Below are 20,525 nucleotides of genomic sequence, written 5' to 3'. Positions count from 1 at the left end.
TTTTGTGACATGAAAATAAACTGGCCTTTCTGGTACTCTTAACATTAAAACAGGCTGATGGTTTCTAGTTTTGTGACATGAAACTAAACTGGCTTTCTGGTACTCTTAACATTAAAAGAGGCTGATGGTTTCTAGTTTTGTGACATGAAACTAAACTGGCCTTTCTGGTACTCTTAACATTAAAACAGGCTGATGGTTTCTGGTTTTGTGACATGAAATTAAACTGGCCTTTCTGGTACTCTTAACATTAAAACAGGCTGATGGTTTCTAGTTTTGTGACATGAAACTAAACTGGCCTTTCTGGTACTCTTAACATTAAAACAGGCTGATGGTTTCTAGTTTTGTGACATGAAACTAAACTGGCCTTTCTGGTACTCTTAACATTAAAACAGGCTGATGGTTTCTAGTTTTGTGACATGAAACTAAACTGGCCTTTCTGGTACTCTTAACATTAAAAGAGGCTGATGGTTTCTAGTTTTGTGACATGAAATTAAACTGGCCTTTCTGGTACTCTTAACATTAAAACAGAAGCTGATGGTTTCTAGTTTTGTGACATGAAACTAAACTGGCCTTTCTGGTACTCTTAACATTAAAACAGGCTGATGGTTTCTAGTTTTGTGACATGAAACTAAACTGGCCTTTCTGGTACTCTTAACATTAAAACAGGCTGATGGTTTCTAGTTTTGTGACATGAAACTAAACTGGCCTTTCTGGTACTCTTAACATTAAAACAGGCTGATGGTTTCTAGTTTTGTGACATGAAAATTAAACTGGCCTTTCTGGTACTCTTAACATTAAAACAGGCTGATGGTTTCTAGTTTTGTGACATGAAACTAAACTGGCCTTTCTGGTACTCTTAACATTAAAAGGCTGATGGTTTCTAGTTTTGTGACATGAAACTAAACATTAAAACAGGCTGATGGTTTCTGGTTTTGTGACATGAAACTAAACTGGCCTTTCTGGTACTCTTAACATTAAAAGAGGCTGATGGTTTCTGGTTTTGTGACATGAAACTTAAACTGGCCTTTCTGGTACTTTTAACATTAAAACAGGCTGATGGTTTCTAGTTTTGTGACATGAAACTAAACTGGCCTTTCTGGTACTCTTAACATTAAAACAGGCTGATGGTTTCTGGTTTTGTGACATGAAACTAAACTGGCCTTTCTGGTACTCTTAACATTAAAACAGGCTGATGGTTTCTAGTTTTGTGACATGAAACTAAACTGGCCTTTCTGGTACTCTTAACATTAAAACAGGCTGATGGTTTCTAGTTTTGTGACATGAAACTAAACTGGCCTTTCTGGTACTCTTAACATTAAAACAGGCTGATGGTTTCTAGTTTTGTGACATGAAACTAAACTGGCCTTTCTGGTACTCTTAACATTAAAACAGGCTGATGGTTTCTAGTTTTGTGACATGAAAACTAAACTGGCCTTTCTGGTACTCTTAACATTAAAAGAGGCTGATGGTTTCTAGTTTTGTGACATGAAACTAAACTGGCCTTTCTGGTACTCTTAACATTAAAACAGGCTGATGGTTTCTAGTTTTGTGACATGAAACTAAACTGGCCTTTCTGGTACTCTTAACATTAAAACAGGCTGATGGTTTCTAGTTTTGTGACATGAAACTAAACTGGCCTTTCTGGTACTCTTAACATTAAAACAGGCTGATGGTTTCTAGTTTTGTGACATGAAACTAAACTGGCCTTTCTGGTACTCTTAACATTAAAACAGGCTGATGGTTTCTAGTTTTGTGACATGAAACTAAACTGGCCTTTCTGGTACTCTTAACATTAAAACAGGCTGATGGTTTTGTGACTGATGGTTTCTAGTTTTGTGACATGAAACTAAACTGGCCTTTCTGGTACTCTTAACATTAAAACAGGCTGATGGTTTCTAGTTTTGTGACATGAAACTAAACTGGCCTTTCTGGTACTCTTAACATTAAAACAGGCTGATGGTTTCTAGTTTTGTGACATGAAACTAAACTGGCCTTTCTGGTACTCTTAACATTAAAACAGGCTGATGGTTTCTAGTTTTGTGACATGAAAACTAAACTGGCCTTTCTGGTACTCTTAACATTAAAAGAGGCTGATGGTTTCTAGTTTTGTGACATGAAACTAAACTGGCCTTTCTGGTACTCTTAACATTAAAACAGGCTGATGGTTTCTAGTTTTGTGACATGAAACTAAACTGGCCTTTCTGGTACTCTTAACATTAAAACAGGCTGATGGTTTCTAGTTTTGTGACATGAAACTAAACTGGCCTTTCTGGTACTCTTAACATTAAAACAGGCTGATGGTTTCTAGTTTTGTGACATGAAACTAAACTGGCCTTTCTGGTACTCTTAACATTAAAACAGGCTGATGGTTTCTGGTTTTGTGACATGAAACTAAACTGGCCTTTCTGGTACTCTGATAACATTAAAACAGGCTGATGGTTTCTAGTTTTGTGACATGAAACTAAACTGGCCTTTCTGGTACTCTTAACATTAAAACAGGCTGATGGTTTCTAGTTTTGTGACATGAAACTAAACTGGCCTTTCTGGTACTCTTAACATTAAAACAGGCTGATGGTTTCTAGTTTTGTGACATGAAACTAAACTGGCCTTTCTGGTACTCTTAACATTAAAAGAGGCTGATGGTTTCTAGTTTTGTGACATGAAACTAAACTGGCCTTTCTGGTACTCTTAACATTAAAACAGGCTGATGGTTTCTAGTTTTGTGACATGAAACTAAACTGGCCTTTCTGGTACTCTTAACATTAAAACAGGCTGATGGTTTCTAGTTTTGTGACATGAAACTAAACTGGCCTTTCTGGTACTCTTAACATTAAAACAGGCTGATGGTTTCTAGTTTTGTGACATGAAACTAAACTGGCCTTTCTGGTACTCTTAACATTAAAACAGGCTGATGGTTTCTGGTTTTGTGACATGAAACTAAACTGGCCTTTCTGGTACTCTTAACATTAAAACAGGCTGATGGTTTCTAGTTTTGTGACATGAAACTAAACTGGCCTTTCTGGTACTCTTAACATTAAAACAGGCTGATGGTTTCTGGTTTTGTGACATGAAACTAAACTGGCCTTTCTGGTACTCTTAACATTAAAACAGGCTGATGGTTTCTAGTTTTGTGACATGAAACTAAACTGGCCTTTCTGGTACTCTTAACATTAAAACAGGCTGATGGTTTCTAGTTTTGTGACATGAAACTAAACTGGCCTTTCTGGTACTCTTAACATTAAAACAGGCTGATGGTTTCTAGTTTTGTGACATGAAACTAAACTGGCCTTTCTGGTACTCTTAACATTAAAAGAGGCTGATGGTTTCTAGTTTTGTGACATGAAACTAAACTGGCCTTTCTGGTACTCTTAACATTAAAACAGGCTGATGGTTTCTAGTTTTGTGACATGAAACTAAACTGGCCTTTCTGGTACTCTTAACATTAAAACAGGCTGATGGTTTCTAGTTTTGTGACATGAAACTAAACTGGCCTTTCTGGTACTCTTAACATTAAAACAGGCTGATGGTTTCTAGTTTTGTGACATGAAACTAAACTGGCCTTTCTGGTACTCTTAACATTAAAACAGGCTGATGGTTTCTGGTTTTGTGACATGAAACTAAACTGGCCTTTCTGGTACTCTTAACATTAAAACAGGCTGATGGTTTCTAGTTTTGTGACATGAAACTAAACTGGCCTTTCTGGTACTCTTAACATTAAAACAGGCTGATGGTTTCTAGTTTTGTGACATGAAACTAAACTGGCCTTTCTGGTACTCTTAACATTAAAACAGGCTGATGGTTTCTAGTTTTGTGACATGAAACTAAACTGGCCTTTCTGGTACTCTTAACATTAAAACAGGCTGATGGTTTCTAGTTTTGTGACATGAAACTAAACTGGCCTTTCTGGTACTCTTAACATTAAAACAGGCTGATGGTTTCTGGTTTTGTGACATGAAACTAAACTGGCCTTTCTGGTACTCTTAACATTAAAACAGGCTGATGGTTTCTGGTTTTGTGACATGAAACTAAACTGGCCTTTCTGGTACTCTTAACATTAAAACAGGCTGATGGTTTCTAGTTTTGTGACATGAAACTAAACTGGCCTTTCTGGTACTCTTAACATTAAAACAGGCTGATGGTTTCTAGTTTTGTGACATGAAACTAAACTGGCCTTTCTGGTACTCTTAACATTAAAAAGAGGCTGATGGTTTCTGGTTTTGTGACATGAAACTAAACTGGCCTTTCTGGTACTCTTAACATTAAAACAGGCTGATGGTTTCTAGTTTTGTGACATGAAACTAAACTGGCCTTTCTGGTACTCTTAACATTAAAACAGGCTGATGGTTTCTAGTTTTGTGACATGAAACTAAACTGGCCTTTCTGGTACTCTTAACATTAAAACAGGCTGATGGTTTCTAGTTTTGTGACATGAAACTAAACTGGCCTTTCTGGTACTCTTAACATTAAAACAGGCTGATGGTTTCTAGTTTTGTGACATTAATATAAACTGGCCTTTCTGGTACTCTTAACATTAAAAGAGGCTGATGGTTTCTAGTTTTGTGACATGAAAATAAACTGGCCTTTCTGGTACTCTTAACATTAAAAGAGGCTGATGGTTTCTAGTTTTGTGACATGAAACTAAACTGATCTTTCTGGTACTCTTAACATTAAAACAGGCTGATGGTTTCTAGTTTTGTGACATGAAACTAAACTGGCCTTTCTGGTACTCTTAACATTAAAACAGGCTGATGGTTTCTAGTTTTGTGACATGAAACTAAACTGGCCTTTCTGGTACTCTTAACATTAAAACAGGCTGATGGTTTCTAGTTTTGTGACATGAAACTAAACTGGCCTTTCTGGTACTCTTAACATTAAAACAGGCTGATGGTTTCTAGTTTTGTGACATGAAACTAAACTGGCCTTTCTGGTACTCTTAACATTGAAACAGGCTGATGGTTTCTAGTTTTGTGACATGAAAATTAAACTGGCCTTTCTGGTACTCTTAACATTAAAAGAGGCTGATGGTTTCTAGTTTTGTGACATGAAACTAAACTGGCCTTTCTGGTACTCTTAACATTAAAACAGGCTGATGGTTTCTAGTTTTGTGACATGAAACTAAACTGGCCTTTCTGGTACTCTTAACATTAAAACAGGCTGATGGTTTCTAGTTTTGTGACATGAAACTAAACTGGCCTTTCTGGTACTCTTAACATTAAAACAGGCTGATGGTTTCTAGTTTTGTGACATGAAACTAAACTGGCCTTTCTGGTACTCTTAACATTAAAACAGGCTGATGGTTTCTAAAACTGGCCTTTCTGGTACTCTTAACATTAAAACAGGCTGATGGTTTCTAGTTTTGTGACATGAAACTAAACTGGCCTTTCTGGTACTCTTAACATTAAAACAGGCTGATGGTTTCTAGTTTTGTGACATGAAACTAAACTGGCCTTTCTGGTACTCTTAACATTAAAACAGGCTGATGGTTTCTAGTTTTGTGACATGAAACTAAACTGGCCTTTCTGGTACTCTTAACATTAAAACAGGCTGATGGTTTCTAGTTTTGTGACATGAAACTAAACTGGCCTTTCTGGTACTCTTAACATTAAAACAGGCTGATGGTTTCTAGTTTTGTGACATGAAACTAAACTGGCCTTTCTGGTACTCTTAACATTAAAACAGGCTGATGGTTTCTAGTTTTGTGACATGAAACTAAACTGGCCTTTCTGGTACTCTTAACATTAAAACAGGCTGATGGTTTCTAGTTTTGTGACATGAAACTAAACTGGCCTTTCTGGTACTCTTAACATTAAAACAGGCTGATGGTTTCTAGTTTTGTGACATGAAACTAAACTGGCCTTTCTGGTACTCTTAACATTAAAACAGGCTGATGGTTTCTAGTTTTGTGACATGAAACTAAACTGGCCTTTCTGGTACTCTTAACATTAAAACAGGCTGATGGTTTCTGGTTTTGTGACATGAAACTAAACTGGCCTTTCTGGTACTCTTAACATTAAAACAGGCTGATGGTTTCTAGTTTTGTGACATGAAACTAAACTGGCCTTTCTGGTACTCTTAACATTAAAACAGGCTGATGGTTTCTAGTTTTGTGACATGAAACTAAACTGGCCTTTCTGGTACTCTTAACATTAAAACAGGCTGATGGTTTCTAGTTTTGTGACATGAAACTAAACTGGCCTTTCTGGTACTCTTAACATTAAAAGAGGCTGATGGTTTCTAGTTTTGTGACATGAAACTAAACTGGCCTTTCTGGTACTCTTAACATTAAAACAGGCTGATGGTTTCTAGTTTTGTGACATGAAACTAAACTGGCCTTTCTGGTACTCTTAACATTAAAACAGGCTGATGGTTTCTGGTTTTGTGACATGAAACTAAACTGGCCTTTCTGGTACTCTTAACATTAAAACAGGCTGATGGTTTCTAGTTTTGTGACATGAAACTAAACTGGCCTTTCTGGTACTCTTAACATTAAAACAGGCTGATGGTTTCTAGTTTTGTGACATGAAACTAAACTGGCCTTTCTGGTACTCTTAACATTAAAACAGGCTGATGGTTTCTAGTTTTGTGACATGAAACTAAACTGGCCTTTCTGGTACTCTTAACATTAAAACAGGCTGATGGTTTCTAGTTTTGTGACATGAAACTAAACTGGCCTTTCTGGTACTCTTAACATTAAAACAGGCTGATGGTTTCTAGTTTTGTGACATGAAACTAAACTGGCCTTTCTGGTACTCTTAACATTAAAACAGGCTGATGGTTTCTAGTTTTGTGACATGAAACTAAACTGGCCTTTCTGGTACTCTTAACATTAAAACAGGCTGATGGTTTCTAGTTTTGTGACATGAAACTAAACTGGCCTTTCTGGTACTCTTAACATTAAAACAGGCTGATGGTTTCTAGTTTTGTGACATGAAACTAAACTGGCCTTTCTGGTACTCTTAACATTAAAACAGGCTGATGGTTTCTAGTTTTGTGACATGAAACTAAACTGGCCTTTCTGGTACTCTTAACATTAAAACAGGCTGATGGTTTCTAGTTTTGTGACATGAAACTAAACTGGCCTTTCTGGTACTCTTAACATTAAAACAGGCTGATGGTTTCTAGTTTTGTGACATGAAACTAAACTGGCCTTTCTGGTACTCTTAACATTAAAACAGGCTGATGGTTTCTAGTTTTGTGACATGAAACTAAACTGGCCTTTCTGGTACTCTTAACATTAAAACAGGCTGATGGTTTCTAGTTTTGTGACATGAAACTAAACTGGCCTTTCTGGTACTCTTAACATTAAAACAGGCTGATGGTTTCTAGTTTTGTGACATGAAACTAAACTGGCCTTTCTGGTACTCTTAACATTAAAACAGGCTGATGGTTTCTAGTTTTGTGACATGAAACTAAACTGGCCTTTCTGGTACTCTTAACATTAAAACAGGCTGATGGTTTCTAGTTTTGTGACATGAAACTAAACTGGCCTTTCTGGTACTCTTAACATTAAAACAGGCTGATGGTTTCTAGTTTTGTGACATGAAACTAAACTGGCCTTTCTGGTACTCTTAACATTAAAACAGGCTGATGGTTTCTAGTTTTGTGACATGAAACTAAACTGGCCTTTCTGGTACTCTTAACATTAAAACAGGCTGATGGTTTCTAGTTTTGTGACATGAAACTAAACTGGCCTTTCTGGTACTCTTAACATTAAAACAGGCTGATGGTTTCTAGTTTTGTGACATGAAACTAAACTGGCCTTTCTGGTACTCTTAACATTAAAACAGGCTGATGGTTTCTGGTTTTGTGACATGAAACTAAACTGGCCTTTCTGGTACTCTTAACATTAAAACAGGCTGATGGTTTCTAGTTTTGTGACATGAAACTAAACTGGCCTTTCTGGTACTCTTAACATTAAAACAGGCTGATGGTTTCTAGTTTTGTGACATGAAACTAAACTGGCCTTTCTGGTACTCTTAACATTAAAACAGGCTGATGGTTTCTAGTTTTGTGACATGAAACTAAACTGGCCTTTCTGGTACTCTTAACATTAAAACAGGCTGATGGTTTCTAGTTTTGTGACATGAAAACTAAACTGGCCTTTCTGGTACTCTTAACATTAAAACAGGCTGATGGTTTCTAGTTTTGTGACATGAAACTAAACTGGCCTTTCTGGTACTCTTAACATTAAAACAGGCTGATGGTTTCTAGTTTTGTGACATGAAACTAAACTGGCCTTTCTGGTACTCTTAACATTAAAACAGGCTGATGGTTTCTAGTTTTGTGACATGAAACTAAACTGGCCTTTCTGGTACTCTTAACATTAAAACAGGCTGATGGTTTCTAGTTTTGTGACATGAAACTAAACTGGCCTTTCTGGTACTCTTAACATTAAAAGAGGCTGATGGTTTCTAGTTTTGTGACATGAAACTAAACTGGCCTTTCTGGTACTCTTAACATTAAAACAGGCTGATGGTTTCTAGTTTTGTGACATGAAACTAAACTGGCCTTTCTGGTACTCTTAACATTAAAACAGGCTGATGGTTTCTGGTTTTGTGACATGAAACTAAACTGGCCTTTCTGGTACTCTTAACATTAAAACAGGCTGATGGTTTCTAGTTTTGTGACATGAAACTAAACTGGCCTTTCTGGTACTCTTAACATTAAAACAGGCTGATGGTTTCTAGTTTTGTGACATGAAACTAAACTGGCCTTTCTGGTACTCTTAACATTAAAACAGGCTGATGGTTTCTAGTTTTGTGACATGAAACTAAACTGGCCTTTCTGGTACTCTTAACATTAAAACAGGCTGATGGTTTCTAGTTTTGTGACATGAAACTAAACTGGCCTTTCTGGTACTCTTAACATTAAAACAGGCTGATGGTTTCTAGTTTTGTGACATGAAACTAAACTGGCCTTTCTGGTACTCTTAACATTAAAACAGGCTGATGGTTTCTAGTTTTGTGACATGAAACTAAACTGGCCTTTCTGGTACTCTTAACATTAAAACAGGCTGATGGTTTCTAGTTTTGTGACATGAAACTAAACTGGCCTTTCTGGTACTCTTAACATTAAAACAGGCTGATGGTTTCTAGTTTTGTGACATGAAACTAAACTGGCCTTTCTGGTACTCTTAACATTAAAACAGGCTGATGGTTTCTAGTTTTGTGACATGAAACTAAACTGGCCTTTCTGGTACTCTTAACATTAAAACAGGCTGATGGTTTCTAGTTTTGTGACATGAAACTAAACTGGCCTTTCTGGTACTCTTAACATTAAAACAGGCTGATGGTTTCTAGTTTTGTGACATGAAAATTAAACTGGCCTTTCTGGTACTCTTAACATTAAAACAGGCTGATGGTTTCTAGTTTTGTGACATGAAACTAAACTGGCCTTTCTGGTACTCTTAACATTAAAACAGGCTGATGGTTTCTAGTTTTGTGACATGAAACTAAACTGGCCTTTCTGGTACTCTTAACATTAAAACAGGCTGATGGTTTCTAGTTTTGTGACATGAAACTAAACTGGCCTTTCTGGTACTCTTAACATTAAAACAGGCTGATGGTTTCTAGTTTTGTGACATGAAACTAAACTGGCCTTTCTGGTACTCTTAACATTAAAACAGGCTGATGGTTTCTAGTTTTGTGACATGAAACTAAACTGGCCTTTCTGGTACTCTTAACATTAAAACAGGCTGATGGTTTCTGGTTTTGTGACATGAAACTAAACTGGCCTTTCTGGTACTCTTAACATTAAAACAGGCTGATGGTTTCTGGTTTTGTGACATGAAACTAAACTGGCCTTTCTGGTACTCTTAACATTAAAACAGGCTGATGGTTTCTGGTTTTGTGACATGAAACTAAACTGGCCTTTCTGGTACTCTTAACATTAAAACAGGCTGATGGTTTCTAGTTTTGTGACATGAAACTAAACTGGCCTTTCTGGTACTCTTAACATTAAAACAGGCTGATGGTTTCTAGTTTTGTGACATGAAACTAAACTGGCCTTTCTGGTACTCTTAACATTAAAACAGGCTGATGGTTTCTAGTTTTGTGACATGAAACTAAACTGGCCTTTCTGGTACTCTTAACATTAAAAGAGGCTGATGGTTTCTAGTTTTGTGACATGAAACTAAACTGGCCTTTCTGGTACTCTTAACATTAAAACAGGCTGATGGTTTCTAGTTTTGTGACATGAAACTAAACTGGCCTTTCTGGTACTCTTAACATTAAAACAGGCTGATGGTTTCTGGTTTTGTGACATGAAACTAAACTGGCCTTTCTGGTACTCTTAACATTAAAACAGGCTGATGGTTTCTAGTTTTGTGACATGAAACTAAACTGGCCTTTCTGGTACTCTTAACATTAAAACAGGCTGATGGTTTCTAGTTTTGTGACATGAAACTAAACTGGCCTTTCTGGTACTCTTAACATTAAAACAGGCTGATGGTTTCTGGTTTTGTGACATGAAACTAAACTGGCCTTTCTGGTACTCTTAACATTAAAACAGGCTGATGGTTTCTAGTTTTGTGACATGAAACTAAACTGGCCTTTCTGGTACTCTTAACATTAAAACAGGCTGATGGTTTCTAGTTTTGTGACATGAAACTAAACTGGCCTTTCTGGTACTCTTAACATTAAAACAGGCTGATGGTTTCTAGTTTTGTGACATGAAACTAAACTGGCCTTTCTGGTACTCTTAACATTAAAACAGGCTGATGGTTTCTAGTTTTGTGACATGAAACTAAACTGGCCTTTCTGGTACTCTTAACATTAAAACAGGCTGATGGTTTCTAGTTTTGTGACATGAAACTAAACTGGCCTTTCTGGTACTCTTAACATTAAAACAGGCTGATGGTTTCTAGTTTTGTGACATGAAAACTAAACTGGCCTTTCTGGTACTCTTACATTAAAACATTAAAACAGGCTGATGGTTTCTAGTTTTGTGACATGAAACTAAACTGGCCTTTCTGGTACTCTTAACATTAAAACAGGCTGATGGTTTCTAGTTTTGTGACATGAAACTAAACTGGCCTTTCTGGTACTCTTAACATTAAAACAGGCTGATGGTTTCTAGTTTTGTGACATGAAACTAAACTGGCCTTTCTGGTACTCTTAACATTAAAACAGGCTGATGGTTTCTAGTTTTGTGACATGAAACTAAACTGGCCTTTCTGGTACTCTTAACATTAAAACAGGCTGATGGTTTCTAGTTTTGTGACATGAAACTAAACTGGCCTTTCTGGTACTCTTAACATTAAAACAGGCTGATGGTTTCTAGTTTTGTGACATGAAAATTAAACTGGCCTTTCTGGTACTCTTAACATTAAAACAGGCTGATGGTTTCTAGTTTTGTGACATGAAACTAAACTGGCCTTTCTGGTACTCTTAACATTAAAACAGGCTGATGGTTTCTGGTTTTGTGACATGAAACTAAACTGGCCTTTCTGGTACTCTTAACATTAAAACAGGCTGATGGTTTCTAGTTTTGTGACATGAAACTAAACTGGCCTTTCTGGTACTCTTAACATTAAAACAGGCTGATGGTTTCTAGTTTTGTGACATGAAACTAAACTGGCCTTTCTGGTACTCTTAACATTAAAACAGGCTGATGGTTTCTAGTTTTGTGACATGAAACTAAACTGGCCTTTCTGGTACTCTTAACATTAAAACAGGCTGATGGTTTCTAGTTTTGTGACATGAAACTAAACTGGCCTTTCTGGTACTCTTAACATTAAAACAGGCTGATGGTTTCTAGTTTTGTGACATGAAACTAAACTGGCCTTTCTGGTACTGTTAACATTAAAAAAGACTGATGGTTTCTAGTTTTGTGACATGAAAATTAAACTGGCCTTTCTGGTACTCTTAACATTGAAACAGGCTGATGGTTTCTAGTTTTGTGACATGAAACTAAACTGGCCTTTCTGGTACTCTTAACATTAAAAGAGGCTGTTGGTTTCTAGTTTTGTCACATGAAACTAAACTGGCCTTTCTGGTACTCTTAACATTAAAACAGGCTGATGGTTTCTAGTTTTGTCACATGAATCTAAACTGGCCTTTCTGGTACTCTTAACATTAAAACAGGCTGATGGTTTCTAGTTTTGTGACATGAAACTAAACTGGCCTTTCTGGTACTCTTAACATTAAAACAGGCTGATGGTTTCTAGTTTTGTGACATGAAACTAAACTGGCCTTTCTGGTACTCTTAACATTAAAACAGGCTGATGGTTTCTAGTTTTGTGACATGAAACTAAACTGGCCTTTCTGGTACTCTTAACATTAAAACAGGCTGATGGTTTCTAGTTTTGTGACATGAAACTAAACTGGCCTTTCTGGTACTCTTAACATTAAAACAGGCTGATGGTTTCTAGTTTTGTGACATGAAACTAAACTGGCCTTTCTGGTACTCTTAACATTAAAACAGCTGATGGTTTCTAGTTTTGTGACATGAAAATAAACTGGCCTTTCTGGTACTCTTAACATTAAAACAGGCTGATGGTTTCTGGTTTTGTGACATGAAACTAAACTGGCCTTTCTGGTACTCTTAACATTAAAACAGGCTGATGGTTTCTAGTTTTGTGACATGAAACTAAACTGGCCTTTCTGGTACTCTTAACATTAAAACAGGCTGATGGTTTCTGGTTTTGTGACATGAAACTAAACTGGCCTTTCTGGTACTCTTAACATTAAAACAGGCTGATGGTTTCTAGTTTTGTGACATGAAACTAAACTGGCCTTTCTGGTACTCTTAACATTAAAACAGGCTGATGGTTTCTAGTTTTGTGACATGAAACTAAACTGGCCTTTCTGGTACTCTTAACATTAAAACAGGCTGATGGTTTCTAGTTTTGTGACATGAAACTAAACTGGCCTTTCTGGAACTCTAACATTAAAAGAGGCTGATGGTTTCTAGTTTTGTGACATGAAACTAAACTGGCCTTTCTGGTACTTTTAACATTAAAACAGGCTGATGGTTTCTAGTTTTGTGACATGAAACTAAACTGGCCTTTCTGGTACTCTTAACATTAAAACAGGCTGATGGTTTCTAGTTTTGTGACATGAAACTAAACTGGCCTTTCTGGTACTCTAACATTAAAACAGGCTGATGGTTTCTAGTTTTGTGACATGAAACTAAACTGGCCTTTCTGGTACTCTTAACATTAAAACAGGCTGATGGTTTCTAGTTTTGTGACATGAAACTAAACTGGCCTTTCTGGTACTCTTAACATTAAAACAGGCTGATGGTTTCTGGTTTTGTGACATGAAACTAAACTGGCCTTTCTGGTACTCTTAACATTAAAACAGGCTGATGGTTTCTAGTTTTGTGACATGAAACTAAACTGGCCTTTCTGGTACTCTTAACATTAAAACAGGCTGATGGTTTCTAGTTTTGTGACATGAAACTAAACTGGCCTTTCTGGTACTCTTAACATTAAAACAGGCTGATGGTTTCTAGTTTTGTGACATGAAACTAAACTGGCCTTTCTGGTACTCTTAACATTAAAAGAGACTGATGGTTTCTAGTTTTGTGACATGAAACTAAACTGGCCTTTCTGGTACTCTTAACATTAAAACAGGCTGATGGTTTCTAGTTTTGTGACATGAAACTAAACTGGCCTTTCTGGTACTCTTAACATTAAAACAGGCTGATGGTTTCTAGTTTTGTGACATGAAACTGAACTGGCTTTTCTGGTACTCTTAACATTAAAACAGGCTGATGGTTTCTAGTTTTGTGACATGAAATTAAACTGGCCTTTCTGGTACTCTTAACATTAAAAGAGGCTGATGGTTTCTGGTTTTGTGACATGAAAATAAACTGGCCTTTCTGGTACTTTTAACATTAAAACAGGCTGATGGTTTCTAGTTTTGTGACATGAAACTAAACTGGCCTTTCTGGTACTCTTAACATTAAAACAGGCTGATGGTTTCTAGTTTTGTGACATGAAACTAAACTGGCCTTTCTGGTACTCTCAACATTAAAACAGGCTGATGGTTTCTAGTTTTGTGACATGAAACTAAACTGGCCTTTCTGGTACTCTTAACATTAAAAGAGGCTGATGGTTTCTAGTTTTGTGACATGAAACTAAACTGGCCTTTCTGGTACTCTTAACATTAAAACAGGCTGATGGTTTCTAGTTTTGTGACATGAAAATTAAACTGTCCTTTCTGGTACTTTTAACATTAAAAGAGGCTGATGGTTTCTAGTTTTGTGACATGAAACTAAACTGGCCTTTCTGGTACTCTTAACATTAAAACAGGCTGATGGTTTCTGGTTTTGTGACATGAAACTGAACTGGCCTTTCTGGTACTCTTAACATTGAAACAGGCTGATGGTTTCTAATTTTGTGACATGAAACTAAACTGGCCTATCTGGTACACTTAACATTAAAACAGGCTGATGGTTTCTAGTTTTGTGACATGAAACTAAACTGGCCTTTCTGGTACTCTTAACATTCAAAGAGTATGATGGTTTCTGGTTTTGTGACATGAAACTAAACTGGCCTTTCTGGTACTCTTAACATTAAAACAGGCTGATGGTTTCTAGTTTTGTTACATGAATCTAAACTGGCCTTTCTGGTACTCTCAACATTAAAACAGGCTGATGGTTTCTAGTTTTGTGACATGAAACTAAACTGGCCTTTCTGGTACTCTTAACATTAAAAGAGGCTGATGGTTTCTAGTTTTGTGACATGAAAATAAACTGGCCTTTCTGGTACTCTTAACATTAAAACAGGCTGATGGTTTCTAGTTTTGTGACATGAAACTAAACTGGCCTTTCTGGTACTCTTAACATTAAAACAGGCTGATGGTTTCTAGTTTTGTGACATGAAACTAAACTGGCCTTTCTGGTACTCTTAACATTAAAACAGGCTGATGGTTTCTAGTTTTGTGACATGAAAATTAAACTGGCCTTTCTGGTACTCTTAACATTAAAAAAGACTGATGGTTTCTAGTTTTGTGACATGAAAATTAAACTGGCTCTTCTGGTACTATTGACATTAAAACAGGCTGATGGTTTCTAGTTTTGTGACATGAAACTAAACTGGCCTTTCTGGTACTCTTAACATTAAAACAGGCTGATGGTTTCTAGTTTTGTGACATGAAACTAAACTGGCCTTTCTGGTACTCTTAACATTAAAACAGGCTGATGGTTTCTGGTTTTGTGACATGAAACTAAACTGGCCTTTCTGGTACTCTTAACATTAAAACAGGCTGATGGTTTCTAGTTTTGTGACATGAAAATAAACTGGCCTTTCTGGTACTCTTAACATTAAAACAGGCTGATGGTTTCTAGTTTTGTGACATGAAACTAAACTGGCCTTTCTGGTACTCTTAACATTAAAAAACAAGCTGATGGTTTCTGGTTTTGTGACATGAAACTAAACTGGCCTTTCTGGTACTCTTAACATTAAAAGAGGCTGATGGTTTCTAGTTTTGTGACATGAAAATTAAACTGGACTTTCTGGTACTCTTAACATTAAAACAGGCTGATGGTTTCTGGTTTTGTGACATGAAACTAAACTGGCCTTTCTGGTACTCTTAACATTAAAAGAGGCTGATGGTTTCTGGTTTTGTGACATGAAACTGAACTGGCCTTTCTGGTACTCTTAACATTGAAACAGGCTGATGGTTTCTAGTTTTGTGACATGAAACTAAACTGGCCTTTCTGGTACTCTTAACATTAAAACAGGCTGATGGTTTCTAGTTTTGTGACATGAAAATAAACTGGCCTTTCTGGTACTCTTAACATTAAAACAGGCTGATGGTTTCTAGTTTTGTGACATGAAACTAAACTGGCCTTTCTGGTACTCTTAACATTAAAACAGGCTGATGGTTTCTAGTTTTGTGACATGAAACTAAACTGGCCTTTCTGGTACTCTTAACATTAAAACATGCTGATGGTTTCTAGTTTTATGACATGAAACTTAAACTGGCCTTTCTGGTACTCTTAACATTAAAACAGGCTGATGGTTTCTGGTTTTGTGACATGAAACTAAACTGGCCTTTCTGGTACTCTTAACATTGAAACAGGCTGATGGTTTCTAGTTTTGTGACATGAAACTAAACTGGCCTTTCTGGTACTCTTAACATTAAAACAGGCTGATGGTTTCTAGTTTTGTGACATGAAACTAAACTGGCCTTTCTGGTACTCTTAACATTAAAAGAGGCTGATGGTTTCTAGTTTTGTGACATGAAACTAAACTGGCCTTTCTGGTACTCTTAACATTAAAACAGGCTGATGGTTTCTAGTTTTGTGACATGAAACTAAACTGGCCTTTCTGGTACTCTTAACATTAAAACAGGCTGATGGTTTCTAGTTTTGTGACATGAAAAAAACTGGCCTTTCTGGTACTCTTAACATTAAAAGAGGCTGATGGTTTCTAGTTTTGTGACATGAAAATAAACTGGCCTTTCTGGTACTCTTAACATTAAAACAGGCTGATGGTTTCTAGTTTTGTGACATGAAACTAAACTGGCCTTTCTGGTACTCTTAACATTAAAACAGGCTGATGGTTTCTAGTTTTGTGACATGAAAATAAACTGGCCTTTCTGGTACTCTTAACATTAAAACAGGCTGATGGTTTCTAGTTTTGTGACATGAAACTAAACTGGCCTTTCTGGTACTCTTAACATTAAAACAGGCTGATGGTTTCTAGTTTTGTGACATGAAACTAAACTGGCCTTTCTGGTACTCTTAACATTAAAACAGGCTGATGGTTTCTAGTTTTGTGACATGAAACTAAACTGGCCTTTCTGGTACTCTTAACATTAAAACAGGCTGATGGTTTCTAGTTTTGTGACATGAAACTAAACTGGCCTTTCTGGTACTCTTAACATTAAAAGAGGCTGATGGTTTCTAGTTTTGTGACATGAAACTAAACTGGCCTTTCTGGTACTCTTAACATTAAAACAGGCTGATGGTTTCTGGTTTTGTGACATGAAACTAAACTGGCCTTTCTGGTACTCTTAACATTAAAACAGGCTGATGGTTTCTGGTTTTGTGACATGAAACTAAACTGGCCTTTCTGGTACTCTTAACATTAAAACAGGCTGATGGTTTCTAGTTTTGTGACATGAAACTAAACTGGCCTTTCTGGTACTCTTAACATTAAAACAGGCTGATGGTTTCTAGTTTTGTGACATGAAACTAAACTGGCCTTTCTGGTACTCTTAACATTAAAACAGGCTGATGGTTTCTAGTTTTGTGACATGAAACTAAACTGGCCTTTCTGGTACTCTTAACATTAAAACAGGCTGATGGTTTCTAGTTTTGTGACATGAAACTAAACTGGCCTTTCTGGTACTCTTAACATTAAAACAGGCTGATGGTTTCTAGTTTTGTGACATGAAACTAAACTGGCCTTTCTGGTACTCTTAACATTAAAACAGGCTGATGGTTTCTGGTTTTGTGACATGAAACTAAACTGGCCTTTCTGGTACTCTTAACATTAAAACAGGCTGATGGTTTCTAGTTTTGTGACATGAAACTAAACTGGCCTTTCTGGTACTCTTAACATTAAAACAGGCTGATGGTTTCTGGTTTTGTGACATGAAACTAAACTGGCCTTTCTGGTACTCTTAACATTAAAACAGGCTGATGGTTTCTAGTTTTGTGACATGAAACTAAACTGGCCTTTCTGGTACTCTTAACATTAAAACAGGCTGATGGTTTCTAGTTTTGTGACATGAAACTAAACTGGCCTTTCTGGTACTCTTAACATTAAAACAGGCTGATGGTTTCTAGTTTTGTGACATGAAACTAAACTGGCCTTTCTGGTACTCTTAACATTAAAACAGGCTGATGGTTTCTAGTTTTGTGACATGAAAATTAAACTGGCCTTTCTGGTACTCTTAACATTAAAACAGGCTGATGGTTTCTAGTTTTGTGACATGAAACTAAACTGGCCTTTCTGGTACTCTTAACATTAAAACAGGCTGATGGTTTCTGGTTTTGTGACATTTTGTGAAAAACTAAACTGGCCTTTCTGGTACTCTTAACATTAAAACAGGCTGATGGTTTCTAGTTTTGTGACATGAAACTAAACTGGCCTTTCTGGTACTCTTAACATTAAAACAGGCTGATGGTTTCTAGTTTTGTGACATGAAACTAAACTGGCCTTTCTGGTACTCTTAACATTAAAACAGGCTGATGGTTTCTAGTTTTGTGACATGAAACTAAACTGGCCTTTCTGGTACTCTTAACATTAAAACAGGCTGATGGTTTCTGGTTTTGTGACATGAAACTAAACTGGCCTTTCTGGTACTCTTAACATTAAAAGACATGATGGTTTCTAGTTTTGTGACATGAAACTAAACTGGCCTTTCTGGTACTCTTAACATTAAAACAGGCTGATGGTTTCTAGTTTTGTGACATGAAACTAAACTGGCCTTTCTGGTACTCTTAACATTAAAACAGGCTGATGGTTTCTAGTTTTGTGACATGAAACTAAACTGGCCTTTCTGGTACTCTTAACATTAAAACAGGCTGATGGTTTCTAGTTTTGTGACATGAAACTAAACTGGCCTTTCTGGTACTCTTAACATTAAAACACACTGATGGTTTCTAGCTTTCTAACATGAAAATTAAACTGGTCTTTCTGGTACTTTTAACTTTGAAACAGACTAATGGTTTCTAGTTTTGTAACATGAAAACTAAATGGCCTTTCTGGTACTCTTAACATTAAAACAGGCTGATGGTTTCTAGTTTTGTGACATGAAACTAAACTGGCCTTTCTGGTACTCTTAACATTAAAACAGGCTGATGGTTTCTAGTTCTGTAACATGAAACTAAACTGGCCTTTCTGGTACTCTTAACATTAAAACAGGCTGATGGTTTCTGGTTTTGTGACATGAAACTAAACTGGCCTTTCTGGTACTTTTAACATTAAAACAGGCTGATGGTTTCTAGTTTTGTGACATGAAACTAAACTGGCCTTTCTGGTACTCTTAACATTAAAACAGGCTGATGGTTTCTAGTTTTGTGACATGAAACTAAACTGGCCTTTCTGGTACTCTTAACATTAAAACAAGCTGATGGTTTCTGGTTTTGTGACATGAAACTAAACTGGCCTTTCTGGTACTCTTAACATTAAAACAGGCTGATGGTTTCTAGTTTTGTGACATGAAAATAAACTGGCCTTTCTGGTACTCTTAACATTAAAAGAGGCTGATGGTTTCTGGTTTTGTGACATGAAACTAAACTGGCCTTTCTGGTACTCTTAACATTAAAATAGGCTGATGGTTTCTAGTTTTGTGACATGAAACTAAACTGGCCTTTCTGGTACTCTTAACATTAAAACAGGCTGATGGTTTCTAGTTTTGTGACATGAAACTAAACTGGCCTTTCTGGTACTCTTAACATTAAAACAGGCTGATGGTTTCTAGTTTTGTGACATGAAACTAAACTGGCCTTTCTGGTACTCTTAACATTAAAAGAGGCTGATGGTTTCTAGTTTTGTGACATGAAACTAAACTGGCCTTTCTGGTACTTTTAACATTAAAACAGGCTGATGGTTTCTAGTTTTGTCACATGAAACTAAACTCGCCTTTCTGGTACTCTTAACATTAAAACAGGCTGATGGTTTCTAGTTTTGTGACATGAAAATAAACTAGCCTTTCTGGTACTCTTAACATTAAAAGAGGCTGATGGTTTCTAGTTTTGTGACATGAAACTAAACTGGCCTTTCTGGTACTCTTAACATTAAAACAGGCTGATGGTTTCTAGTTTTGTCACATGAAACTAAACTGGCCTTTCTGGTACTCTTAACATTAAAACAGGCTGATGGTTTCTAGTTTTGTCACATGAAACTAAACTGGACTTTCTGGTACTCTTAACATTAAAACAGGCTGATGGTTTCTAGTTTTGTGACATGAAACTAAACTGGCCTTTCTGGTACTCTTAACATTAAAACAGGCTGATGGTTTCTAGTTTTGTGACATGAAACTAAACTGGCCTTTCTGGTACTCTTAACATTAAAACAGGCTGATGGTTTCTAGTTTTGTGACATTAAACTAAACTGGCCTTTCTGGGACTCTGAACATTTAAAGAGGCTGATGGTTTCTAGTTTTGTGACATGAAAATAAACTGGCCTTTCTGGTACTCTTAACATTATAACTAGCTGATGGTTTCTGGTTTTGTGACATGAAACTAAACTGGCCTTTCTGGTACTCTTAACATTAAAACAGGCTGATGGTTTCTAGTTTTGTGACATGAAAATTAAACTGGCTTTTCTGGTACTATTGACATTAAAACAGGCTGATGGTTTCTAGTTTTGTGACATAAAACTAAACTGGCCTTTCTGGTACTCTTAACATTAAAACAGACTGATGGTTTCTAGTTTTGTGACATGAAACTAAACTGGCCTTTCTGGTACTTTTAACATTAAAACAGGCTGATGGTTTCTAGTTTTGTCACATGAATCTAAACTGACCTTTCTGGTACTCTTAACATTAAAACAGGCTGATGGTTTCTAGTTTTGTGACATGGCCTTTCTGAAACTAAACTGGCCTTTCTGGTACTCTTAA

Source organism: Tachypleus tridentatus, unplaced genomic scaffold (assembly GCF_004210375.1).
Source record: "Tachypleus tridentatus isolate NWPU-2018 unplaced genomic scaffold, ASM421037v1 Hic_cluster_1, whole genome shotgun sequence".
Lineage (NCBI taxonomy): Eukaryota > Metazoa > Arthropoda > Merostomata > Xiphosura > Limulidae > Tachypleus > Tachypleus tridentatus.
This window is presented reverse-complemented; position numbering follows the sequence as displayed.